This window comes from Clarias gariepinus, chromosome 22 (assembly GCF_024256425.1).
Source record: "Clarias gariepinus isolate MV-2021 ecotype Netherlands chromosome 22, CGAR_prim_01v2, whole genome shotgun sequence".
Lineage (NCBI taxonomy): Eukaryota > Metazoa > Chordata > Actinopteri > Siluriformes > Clariidae > Clarias > Clarias gariepinus.
Genome location: NC_071121.1, coordinates 12,872,772 through 12,884,707, shown reverse-complemented (window position 1 = coordinate 12,884,707; position 11,936 = coordinate 12,872,772).

Genomic DNA, 11,936 nt, shown 5'->3' with positions numbered 1-11,936 from the left:
CTTCGGTTCCGCTTTAGATAGAAACTATTGTACTTGAGTACAGTAGCTGTAAAACCCAAGCAGCACAGATCTGTGGTGGCCACACAACATAGGTCAATACTAATAATAAAAAAAGGGCTTATATGGACGTCTTGCCAGTGTGTGTGTGTTAACGAGGAGGCTTCATACATTAAACTGTGCATTTGGGTTTTTGCAGGTAGAACGAAAGTTATCATTAGTTTTATAACGTGTAAATCTTACCACTGACGTCAAAAAAAATAGACGTCTCACCATTAACATATTATTATTATTATTATTATAGGAACAAACAAAAACGACCAGAAAAACACGTGATCATGTGTATCTGCGCTATTTATTTTCCTGTGACCTTTTTTATCAGTCATGTTGAAAAAAAAAAAGGATATGCCACTCTACACTGCACAATCCTGAGCCCTACTCTGTATATGTATTTTAACATTCAAACAAAGAATGCTCTGAGTTTATGAGCTACGTAGCCCAAATCAACAGTAATACAGTCCACAGCTTCCTCAACGTTTATTCTGAATCAGCATTTTTGTACTGTATGACTAAAACTAAAACAATTGGTCTCATGGTTTTGCAGCAAACAAATAATTAAACTCGAATTCTACAGTCTTCCCAGAGAATGATTTATTCAATATATATATATAACTTTAGTCTTGTTGGATTGTGATTTTTACCACTGTAACAAAAAAAAAAAAAAATACCACACACCCATATTTGCTTTATCATCAGTTAGAATCAATTAAAATAAACAAAGACGCGCCAGTTGATTACTGAGAAAATACTTTTTATAAGGGTTTGTTTTGTATATTCTATGACAGGCATCCTACCAGTTTATTAAGTGTGTCAATTTTAAAAATGTGTAAAATATATATTTTGTGTTGGTTGTTTTATTTTCTCACTGGTTTGGGTATAACCATAAAGAATTACATGGAATAATGTTTAGTTGCACTTCGCGGGTAGACCACTAGATGTCAGTGTGAGTTCGAAATAAGGCAGACAAGCGACAATGCAAAAGTGCATCCAGATTTATTCCTAAATCATTTTTAAAGTGTTTATTTAGACTTCCAAAACGTTTTTAGTTTATTGTAAAGGAATGGCTTGCAAAGTTAAGTAACACAACACAAGATAGACTGATAATATATATGTTTTAATTGCTACAGATTATAGCATGTTTTAACAGCCCTGAAATAATATTCATAATTAACATAACTGCTCTTCAATGATGTATGTGGTATTTTTTGGGTAATTAAATTGTGTTTACTTTATAAAATATCAAAATCTTTTTCTGTTTTCATTTAATGTACTTTAATGTGATTTTTTTTTTTACAAAGCTTTGGCCTAACAGTCACGCCCAGTGGTGTCCAGTGTGATTTAATCTCACATATAAGTGGCAATGCAGCAGCGCTTTAATCTTTGAGTCTGTCCAGCTCTCTTCAGTTCTTCATCTGCACACACTGCTCAAAGAGAAGTAGTAGCAAGGCTTCAGTGAGCACACTAATCCTGCCAGCACTGCCAATGTACTCATGATGTTGTAGCCTGCTATCCATCCAACCAAATCTCTGCTGTAACTCAGCACGACTGCTTTCTACATTGTAAGTCGAATGTTTGCTGCCTGTCCATTTTTATGTTGGATTTTTTTAGTTGTATGAGAGTTAAAGTCAATAAAAAATGGTGGATGTGAAAAGAAGCTTGTGTTTTTTTGTTTTTTGAACCAAACAGACCAATTATTTGATCAATAATTATATATTCCACCAAAAGTTGGAACCAAAGTCTCTAAAAATGACAAATATTTCAATATAAACATACTGACACTGTTCCCCTCATGCTTGGTGGGTTTTAGGGTTTCCCTGGCGACCCTAAATATAGATGATGAGTGAGTAATTTAAGGGTAGCTTTGTGGTTAGTACTGTCGCCTTCGGGTCTGTGTGCATGGAGTTTGCTTGGTGGGTTTCCTCTGGGTACTCTGGTTTCCTCCCAAAGTCATACAAATAGGGCAATTTGGAACACCAATTAGCCTAATCTGCAGGTCTTTGGACTGTGGGAGGAAACTGATATAAAAAGATATATATATGATGAATAATTGAGTAATTGGGTTTCAGAATAGAATTTTTTTTTTTATCTGGATTTGAGTGGTGGGTAAAGCACCCTTTAATTCAATTAGGCTATATCAGTCTGCTTAAAGTTCTTTCGCTCGTGAGGTGTGTGTGTGTGTGTGTGTGTGTATGTACAGTACATGCACAAAAGTATTAAAGGAAATGATTCCCTTACAGTGTCCCAAGAAGGACAGATCATGTCTTTTCAGTGTGCAATTTGAGACACAGTTGTTAATAAAGCCAGTGTGCCCTTGTGTCAGTATATGAGAAAGAAGTCTACACAGCCTTATCTTGTTTTTCGGAGTTGGATACAAAAAGAGGACACAATGCAGGAAAGCAGAGGCCTGTATGAATTTGCAGCTGATACAGGAAACCTGCCAGACAGAGAAACCCAGGTCCCAAAATACATTGCAAGTCTGTCTAAATGAGGAAGTTTTAGATACTTACAGTGAAATAACAGAACAAGTTTGACCACAATGAGCTGAATAATAAAGTCTCTGGTAAATCCACTTTTCAGCTAGGCTATTGTAAAAAACAATGAAGTTACTATGTGCATACTGTGGTCTCGGCACCCGCTATTTTAAAAGGAGATGTTGCATGTATATTCTCACAGGAAACGCAGCTCTGTAGAGATTGTTAATCTGGAATGTTCACTCAACATATGGTTTAAATGTAAATGAGGTTTCAGAAGTTTAAAAATGTACTTAGATGTGTAGCGTTTCATTTGCAATAACTTTAAAATAACTTGATGAACAAGTTTTCAAAGGCAATGAGTTGGACTAAGGGACTTCGGTTAATCTGACAGACAGAGAGGAAGATAGAGAAGGAGTAGACCAGTCAATCCAGACCCATGAGACCTAAAGCCAAACAAGCCGAATGGTCTCGCTATCTCATGGGCATGCAAATGCATACAGAATGAGGGAACGTGACTGCATGCTGGTGACGCATGGCAACACACATACATAAACATCCACCCAATTGCAGACTTTTCATCTCATTAAGATAGTAAGACTGCAGTTCTCTAAACAGGAAATCATAAAATGTGCATAAGAGAAGAGGGAAACATAATTAGTGTGCATTTATATCTACTTTTAAGACGTCGTACACGTCCCTGTTGGGGTATGTTTTTATGGTGGATGGCCCAGAAGATAAAGCTGGAAAATGCATTTTGACCATTAAAACTGGCCACCAGAGAAACATCAGCAATGGTTTTGAGCTGATTATCCAAGTAGAAATCATCTTTCAGATTCGCTTGGCCCTTTCTCTCATTGACTTGCTTACATGCACACTTAAAGTCCCGCAATTTTACCCTCTAGAGAGCCGTTTAACTTTTAGTGGTTTTGATAACTCCATTTTCACTTTAATGTAATTAATGCCTTCTAGGCAACATTGCAAGCCCTTTTGGATATATTCCGAAGGGTTCTCAAGAGACATCAGGTCAAATGTGTTATCGTTACTAACAGACACTCTTTGAACGTGAATGTGAGAATCAAGTCAGAAAGCTAGTTCACCTTGATACTGGTGATCCATTGAAAAGGCAGTGTATTTTTAATATGAGACTTAAGACCTCAACCATCAGGTTATCTGCTGGCTTTGTTGTTTCAGGAGCTTGATGTCTGTGTGCGGGCTCAGTGACTACATTGCTGGATCAACAGGAAGAAGCATGCTTGTGTCCTGAAGCTGCCCCGGCTTTATCTCTCCTCTTCTGTCTTTCATCTTATCTTTGCCACTACTGTCCTCCTTTCCGCCACTATCTCTGTTAAAGAACCAGCACTCAAGTTAATATTATTCCCTCTCTTTCTTTTTCTTCCTCCCTTTTCTCTCTCTTTTCATCTTTAACTCACAGCCTCAGTTCCTTGTCTGATATTTATGTTGACTGATGTTTAAGAGACCATGAAGCAAAATACTGAACAACATAACACCACATCACATACGTAATTCATCTACAAGTAAAAGTAGACCCACTACTTTCTATCATTAGTTCAGTTGATCATTGCCCCCTTCTAGTGAAAGGTGCTATTTTATTTGAAATAAACAGCTGGCCAGTCGTTATTTTACTCATTGTTTTTACACAATTTACACAATAAATATATTTGTTGTGTTACATATATTCTGTATTTCTTTTTGAGGTGGCACAGTAGAGTAGTAATAAGCACCCTGGCCTTGTACATCCACGGTTAAGTATTTGAGTCCGAACTTCTGGTCTGTGTGTTAGTGTGTTAGTGTGTGTGTGTGTGTGTGTGTGTGTGTGTGAGGAGTTCTGTGTGCAAGTTTTCCCTGCAGTTGGTGAGTTTCCGCTGGGTATTCCGGTTTCCTCCCACAATCCCGAGACATACAGATTAGGGCTAATTGGCATTTCCAAATTGTTCATAGTATGGGAGTGAGTGTGTGCATGCTTGGGCAATACGATAGACTGGCACACCGTCCAAGGTGTACCCTGCCTATTGCCTGAGGTCCCCTAGGATTGAGTCCAGGCCTCCCATGACCCTGTACAGTATAAGCGAAATAGAGAGTCGGAATAGATTCCTTTTGTGTGATCAGTCTTTTAAAAAAATACCAGAAAACAGTGACTTTAAATTAATTTTACTTTTACATTTCCTTAGACATTTAAAAGCCTAATTAAATACTAAGTGTTTTAGTGTTCCTTTATAACTAAATAAACACCACAGTTTCAACAGAACACCTTATCAGAAATATCTGTATATTTGGCTTCTTATGTTTTTGTTTTTTTTTTTTTTACATGTTATGGTTAGGTATAGAGCATCTAATATTTTCTTTTTTTGATACAATTTTCTTTTTGCAATACAACAGTATTAATTACACTGAAGCAATAAATTAATATACAACACTCTATACAAAGCAAGTTATAATATCCCTGCACTAGTTTGATCATTTCAAGTTTTTCATTTATGACATTTCTAGTTGTCAATTCTCAGTTTTAGTTTTGTGTGCTAGTCTCTCCTGCACCCCCTCGCCCCCCTCCCATACCGACTACTCCCCCCCCCACTATGACCTGGGTGTCCATGTCATTTTTCACTCAGACACTTTAATCAGAAGGTTTAACCAAGGACCGTCTGAAGCTCTGCACTGTCTCAGTCCTTACTACATAAATCAGCTTTCATCTCTCAGGCTCTGGATAATATTCCGCCTGTATCTGTACTGTGAGAAAAAAAACATTGCCCCTTAAACTTAATCATATCGAAATGTGTAGTCTACAACCTTTCACTCCGTTTCACAGTACAGTCATGATTAGATTTGGTGCTTAAATTAATGCTCTTTCTTACTCAATAGATCACAACAGCTTGCATAACAATTTTCTCAGAACAGGAGAATTCTTTGCCACTCAGTCATTTTTTTATTTTAATTTTTGGATTTGGATATAACCTTGGATTCTGGCTCAGTTCTTGTGGACCCATAAACCAGGAGTAGCAGAGCTAGGAGCAATAGGACAACAAGGGCAGATTGATCTCTCCCCTGACAGAGTGAAAGTTGTAAATCTGCAACTGGGAGAGCAAAGCTAACAGCCACTCCGCGTGTTTTACAGTTAGCTTCACCCAGCAGCAGGCCACCTGCTTCCTCCCCCCTGTTCATTCCTAAAGAACAAGCCGGCCTTTCACTACTGCTTTACAGTCTTCATTTTAAACAGACTGACTGAAAGTTGTAGAGTGCTAACAGGTCCAACCCTGATACTAATGCTGATTATGGAGGATTTACAAAAAAGGGAAGGACTGTCAGAGTAAACACATTGTCCACGAAACTCGAGTGCCTAATGAAATGTAAAAGACGTTTGCTCTCTCTGACAAGAGACAATGAATATGCGAACAGATAAGGCTCGCCTCGCCCCTTCAGAAACAGCATGTCACATCAAGGGCGACTCTGCATGTGTGTAAACAATACAACAGTGGTTTGGTGGTCCCTTGTTAATGATGACTTTCTTTGTGATTAGATAAAACCTCACAGCCTTGATGCAATTACCAGCACAAAACACCCAATAAAAGTAAGTGAGTGCTGTCCAAAACAAATGGTTATAAAACCAGTAGAAAGGAAACACTATGCCTTATGTCTCAATTTAAAGCCGGCTACAGACGGCCCACTTGCCCCACTTCCTTTATATTTAACCTTGCCCCTATATATTTGGGTATTAAATGTGATTCAGTGTGACATTCCGCATGCAGTCTCCTGGGAAAATTGCTCTTCTACCCCGTAAATGCGTTATAATGACTGAGGGGCAGCAGGGTCTCCGTGGCAACCACAGAGAACCTCATCTGCTCTGCCAGGCGCATGGACTAACTATAAACGCAAATGTAGTGGATCTCAGCTGACATTTGCAATCTTAATGCTTTTATGTCACTGCGTGCAAGCGTGTGAGTGTGTGTATTGATGTGTGTGAAAGGGGTTAGTGGGGTTCTTTATGGCCCTGGTGGGGTTAATCACCATTTTGTATGCACAATGTACAACACATTAAGTTTTAATTTAAAACTGAGCAAAGTTAAAATTGAACCAATAAATAATTTTATAATCACACTGACCTGCTCTAAGACTTGGTCAAATATTGTTAGCACCATAATTGCAGGCTGTGTGGACATTTTCACTGTATTAACCAACGTATGCTGGTCAGATTTGTGGTGGGTGGGGGTCCAGAGCCTATCTCAAGAACAATCAGGTGGAAATACAGTCTGAACAGGAAACCAGTCAATTGCGGAACACCACATACACACACATTCACACCTAGGAATGATTTAGATTAGCCACTAGACCTTTGTGCATGTTTTGGAGAGGTGAGAGGAAACTGGAAATCCCACACAAAACCCACATGGGTGTGGGAAGAATACGTGAAACTTTACACAACAATAACATGAGCTCAGGATTGATCCAGGTACCCTAAAGCTATAATGTTGCAATGCTGCCTGCTGCTCCACTGTGCCATCCACAGACAAAAATAAATATATACAAAAAAATTGACAAACATTTATTCAATTTTGTGCCCATTAGATAATGCCAAAGTAAATAAAAAGCATTTTGGTTAATAAGACCCTAACATGCAGTAAAATATGATGGTGGATCAGTTCTTTGGGGCTGGAGTGCAGTAAAAAGCTAAAGGGTGAGGAACACAAAATCAATATTTGGCAGCTGCTACATTAAGCTCCAGATATAAACCCTGTTGAAATCCTTTTGTTGCTCTAATGCCTGCCCAAACCTAAGAATAATAAAAAGAAATTACTCATTTTACTAAAATGTTATGCATAGGGTAGTGGGCCAACATCCCACTAAACTGTCTTAAAAATTACAGCGACATTACAGAAAATGCCTAATACTCCCTGCACCAAAATGCCCAAACATAACCAGATAGGGTTGCAAATGTTTTTAATTTAAACATTATTAATTGTCTGCCATTTTTAAAAGATGTTGATAATTTAACAACACACTCCTTTTCTCCTTTTCTTTATCAACTAGTGAAATGAGTTGCTGGATATTTGTTTATCAGAAGCCCTGAATTGCCTGGAGTTGAGTGAAAATGGCATGAACCCACACTGATCAGACAACAGTCAGAGATTAGCTGTCTGAATGAAATGGCTTGTTGAAATGATATGTGTTTGCCAGTGTTACGGTGTCTGCAGATGAGTTTGCATCTCATGTTCAGGCTCACAGCTGGCTGTTGGCTGTGAGGCTGGGCAAGGGTGTGCAGGTCCATCTTTTGAACAAAGGACAGTAAGAGAAAGGGCTCGAGTCAAAAAAAAAAAAAGCAGCTGCTCTTTAGGAATGATCAACTTTATAATCAACTATTATATAGAGGTCATACAACTGTTCATCCCATATGCTGTATTTACAGTACTTATGAACAGCCAAAACAGTGCTTAACACACACACACACATTCAGAAATAGGGACAGTTACTTGACAGTATCTTTCTGCACACACTTGTTCATTTTTCATTGCTGCAGTCCAGCTGTTGCAAAAGAAGATTTGCTTCTACACCATGTGGACATTGGGGGGAATTATCCTCTTCAGCCTTCTCCTATGTACATTGGTCTGGGAAAACCATCCACATGTTCACATTTCGACATTTTCTACTACTGAATCGATTGTGTTTTTATTTTGCATGCATCTCAAACAGGAAAAAAATGTCATTTTAATATCATTAAAATGGGGAAATTAAATGGGAGGAAGTTACATTTAAAGCAGACATCAAAAAGCATATTACTGGCAGTATATTTTTTGCTAAAAACAGATTTCTGGTTATTTTATTTGGCTGTTTTCAGCTACAGTGACATCCAACAAGTTTTCACAGACTGCTCACTAAAATATCTGATCTATTGTTCAGTCACAGATGATGTGCAACTATCAGAGAGGTCTCCTGACTGCTTTATGACATAAAGTCATTCTGTCCTAGATCCATACTGAGTGATAAGAGAAAAGATGTTTTTCTAATGAAATATTCAAACGATATTAGGAAGGGCTTATTCCAACAGACATTCAATATTTCATAAAGCTTTTTACTGTACCAGCAATTTGTGCCACGCCTCTCCTTCTGCATCCTCTCAAAAGTTCAAGACATTATTATTTGTATTATTTGATTTTCATTAATACGAGGAATCTCATAAAAAACAAGATACCTATCATATTCCTACTGCATTCTGCTATGAATGCATTTGTTGTTAAAAATACCACTGTCTGGACGGCACAGCCACACAGGCATGCAGGATATACATAGCTGCCGCCAGACACTCAGGCCCAGGCAACATACTGTAGGAATATGATAGGTATCTCATTCTTACAAACTTCTTACATAAGATATAATGATAAATAATTTGATAAATATAAAAACAGTTTTAATTGCATTTATGGAGCCTGAGTGAGGAGTCCAGAATATTGAAAATTCTCTGTAACACATTTTTTGCCTTATTACCATAATTTCCCCAGCAAAATTTTATTAATTATAAAATCACTATATAGTGCATGAGATTAGACACTCAAAGGATGTGGCTGATGAGGTGTGAAGACAAACTGGAACTTTCATTAGCAACACCCCAGCATTGTATCACCATCAGCATGAAAGAAGCACCTGGAGCAGGATGTGGTCTGGCATCACTTCACACAGGTCCGAAGCAACTTGATCCAGATATTAGATCAACTCCACGTCATGATGAGGGTACGGCACCAGGCAGGTGATCTGCGTCACATGCCAAAAATATTCGAGCAAACTAGTAAGAGCTGGTATAGTTACCTGGGATATATTATTAAACATGATAAACTGAAAACATCATGGTGGAAAAATCCTTTGTCATTATTTTAGAAGATGAGCAATGCTGCACTCATCATCGCATACACACACGCACAAATCTCCATGGTGAAATTACACACCTCTACTGTTTCTGCCTCAGGTTACATGGCTGCTGTGGGCCCAGTCTTTTTTTCTCTCTCTCTGGAGCACAGTCAGTTCATGAATTATAACAAAAATACACGGCACAAAGCCAAGAACACTGAACCATAGCTTGCTAAAGCTTTATTCTTCAGGCTATTAAACTGTAAATTATATCTAAATGACAGTGTGCGTACGGACAACAGAAAGAGGCAACAAAATAACAAGAACAAGAAAAATATGAAGGCTTTAAAGAGCACAGTGTAATTTTTATTTTTTTAAACAGTGATAAATAACTCTCATGTTTCACTCCCACTGACCTCCACACACACACACACACACACACACTGCAGACTCAACATGCTGTGTTATGACGTCAGTGAGACTGAGGGTCAGATGCAGACCATGACAGAAGAAAAAGTGACCTTACACACACACACACACACACACACACACACACACACACACTAACCCAATGTAGGCCTTAAGCCAAGGTGTGCAAACATGCAGACTGTTATTTCAGTCTCTTCCTGCTTTCTAACCATGTGCTCCTTACCGCCGAGCCAAATGCCATCATGCTGTCTATGTATTTCTGCAACTCTCTATTAAACAAGTAAATTGTGTGCATTTAAATAAAAGTCCTCTTGTGTGTGCCACACCTTCCTTTGTTCCACCTGAATGTCTCCAGGATTTGAGTCAGCCATCATGAATAAGATTCGTCTTAAACAAGAGCTTTTTGAAAGAAGCATTGAGTGCAGTTCAGAGTTTATACCTAAGCCTCACCCAGGAGAGTTACACAATACTTTTTAAAATGCACATTATACCTCTAATAAGTAAAAAAGAAAAGATCAAACACTTTTTTATGCAGTTGAAGGCTGTTTATTTTAAAGGAACTATAAAATAAATATAAATCCATTCTTTCTTCGTGGTGTTTTCAAGAAGATTTTCACAAGAGGATCAAACGTACCGAAAAAAAGATTTTAAAAGTGAATGCATGGTCTTTCAGATTATGTCCACATTGCAATTTTGTTGTTTTGACTGGCTTTGATTATGTGCCACAAATATCTAGAATATGTGCTATTTTTAAAAATCCTTCTTTACATGCAGGTTTTAATGGACCTTTAAGTTATGGGATAAAACCATATGTTAGTTTGCATATGTGAATTTCAGACCCTGTGATCTCTTATCTCAGCCTTTGTTTCTGTTGTAGACTTCCTCAGATGCGTGGGGTTTTCTGTGGTGTGACAAAGAAAAAAATCCAACTTTCAATGAGCCACTGGACAGACTGGTCAGTCCAACTGGCAGGAGCAAAAAGCCTTTCCAAGTAATTTGGTTTCCAGCTTTTTCTGATCCATTCCGTAACCCTCTTGTAGTCCTGGAAGTTAGCAAATAGAGGCAGGTCTGGTCAGTCTTACATGTGCAAATTATGCAGTGTGTATCAGTTCTATGGCAAGATACTGAATTATACAAACATGCAAGAGGTTCACGCCATATCTGAAAGGGAGGATATAAAAAGATAATGGATATACACTATGCAGCATTTGCCATTTTAAGTCTTCTGAACATCTGCGTTCTTTCACTGGGACTCTTCTGAAAGTCCCATAATCTCTCTCTTTCTCTCTCTCTCTCTCTCTCTCTCTCTCTCCATATGATTTCTGCTGCCTGATGGGATGCCAGTGCCTGATCCTAACTCTCTTAAGCATATGTCTGGCCTAGTGATAAGCACACAAATCTGAACACACACACTATACAGTGTCAGGGCTTTTCAAGGGAACAATGTATACACAATGTATACAAATATCAGCCTGCAAACAGCCAACTGAACGCAAGCACATATTTGCTATACACACAACAGATGGCACGGGCAGATCCACACAACAGACTAAGAGTGTAGAATGAACAGAGCAGTCAGGCAGACGTGCACAGACATTTATCAGTTACACTATAACTAACACATGCAGGATGAAGCAATGACCTTGCATGCATGCAGTGACTCATGGGTATATACAGACATGCAGGATTTAGAGTCAGCTACATACGTCAAAAGAGTTTCTCTAGACGAGTTAATCAAAGGATTTATCTCCTTGACTCGTTCTTTGTTCTGACAGTTGTGTTGCTATTTAGGGTATGATTGGGAAAGACACATGCAGTGCTGCAGAAATGCTGCAGTTATTTTATAGAGGAGATTTCCTCCAGGGAAACTTCACCTGCCAGACCAGTGACTTAAACACGCAAACAGCATGAGCTGTGTCTGGCACAATGTGTGTGTGTATGTGTGTGTGCTTTTTTTCTTCTCCATGTTAAATCTCCTGCATGGTGGAGCGACCCAGTTTGGAAGCGTTGCCTCTGAGATATTAATGTTTCCTTTTGAAGCTGTTCACAGCATGACATCCCCGTTACAACATGAATGAGAGTGGATGAGAGCAGGAGTACTGTTTGGCGAGGACTGTTTGGTGAAGA